A 1,920-nucleotide genomic window follows, 5' to 3' on the forward strand; every position below is an offset into this window, starting at 1 on the left:
GGCGGAAGAACCGAAGGAGGTGATGCCGTAGGTCATGCCGTTCAGGTTGAGGGGGCCGCCAGAGTCACCCTGGAAAGAAATGTAGGAATTCATTTCATGCATATTTCATTCATGTTATATACAGCTGCTGAGAGCATGTTGCAAGAAGAAAAGAGAGGGATTATATGAACACCTACGTTGCAAGTTCCCTTGCCGCCTTCGGAATCAATACAGACGACGCCGTTGCCGACGATCCGTACCGGCGTCACAATCGGCGTTGGTCATGATGGGGACGTCCACCTGACGAAGGACGTTGGAGATACCGCCGGCGCCTGTGCGAGAGGGTCATCTTTAATGTAGGTTCAGAAGAAAAGGAACATTGCAGTTATATCCAGATGAAAACTAGCAACACAAAAAAGCAAGCAAAAAGGGAGTAAAACCTTACTGTCAGAGGGGGGGCCCCCATCCTGGGGGGGGGACGATGGTTCCCCAGGGCCCACGTCGGGGGAAGGCAGCTTCACGGGGGAAAATTTTTGTCGTAACGTTCCATTGTTACTAATCTCTTTAGGTAATGGTGAAGTAGATTTAATTTGTGGTGCGGGTATCACACTGTTTATGTTTTTTTTTGGATTTGCACTGACGGCTTCAAAAATTTTTGTCTATCATATTGTTACTGTTGGTGTGACATATGTTAAAATTATTTTAAACATTAGAGTCCCCAAAAAAATAAAAAAACTTTCCAGGGGGAACATGGATGATTTTTAAACATCTCTTTATCATGGGTTAAAGTTACATATGAAATTAAACTCATATCACTTTAAACAGGTCAATGCAGCTTACATACCATGAACTAAAACGGCTTTGGGGCACCCTGATGAGGCAATTCTTTGGTGAGCACCCAAGGTTCCAGTTCTCTGAGTGAAAAAAATGGGTGGGGCATGGGACCTGGGGGCCTTCGTTCTCACAAAAGTTGGGGCCCCGCACATCGACGAAGCCGGCACTAAAAGCGTAGGAACGAAAGGAAATCACATTAAATAAAAATTCGGTGAGCCAAAAAAATGCACTGATGTCAGCACTATAAGGAACGTGATCACCCGTCCATGCAGTGAGCGGCCGTGAGGACCCATCGCGGAAGAGGGGGGCCGCCGAGAAGTAATGTCGTCGATGAAGAGAGCCCCTGGGGGGCCCCGAGTGAGGCGTGGCCTCAGTGCGCCCAATTCTCTGACACCCAGAAGCATGTTGATTTGCAAATGAAAAAAAAGGGGGGGATGTGCATTAAAACTACTTTTAAATTTCATGTTACGGGGCGCAAAAGGGCTACTTTCCATTGGGGCGGGGCCGCGGGCGTGCGAGGGGGCTTCGGGGACTTCCAGTGCCTGGCTTCCCCGCGGGGGGTTTCCGCTCTGCCGGGGAGATCGGGGCAGAGGAAGGAGGGATAGACATTGGGTGGTTTTGCAGAGCCAGCTTTGACCGTTCCCTCGAGGAACTTGGCGCCCTATCTTATAATAGCAAGCTGAATTTCAAGGCGTAGCTGATGCAAGTTACAGATGAAAATGAGATCAATTCATTAAGATCAAATGAAAATTTGAAGGAGTGACGTAACACAAGTACTCACGGCGAAGGCGACGAAGGCGAGAAGGAGAGCGACTCTGGCGACCATGGTTGAGGTGCTGCTGAGGCACTGTTGCATTGCCGCTGATTATATATTCAACATTGCAGTTTTTCTACGCTTATCTTGCCCTATCATTTCGGAGTGGATGATTAGAAGAATATTCGGAGAGGATTTCGGAGCCGTACTTTGTCAAACCTGTCTGAGGGGCATTTGATTTTTGCACAGTTATAGCAAGATTTCAGATTTTTTTTTATTAGAATATTTAATAAATGTATTTTCATTAAGTAAAATTGTTCAGTTTGGCCTTCATAGGTGTTCCAAAGTAAAGC

The 1,920-nt window shown here is 46.9% G+C and overlaps 1 pseudogene; it reads right to left on the reverse strand.

The window, feature by feature from the left end:
- Positions 1-13: 13 nt before the first annotated feature.
- LOC119594775 overlaps positions 14-1,920 on the reverse strand; it is a 74,697-nt pseudogene continuing 72,790 nt past the window's right edge.

Source organism: Penaeus monodon, chromosome 34 (genome assembly GCF_015228065.2).
Source record: "Penaeus monodon isolate SGIC_2016 chromosome 34, NSTDA_Pmon_1, whole genome shotgun sequence".
Lineage (NCBI taxonomy): Eukaryota > Metazoa > Arthropoda > Malacostraca > Decapoda > Penaeidae > Penaeus > Penaeus monodon.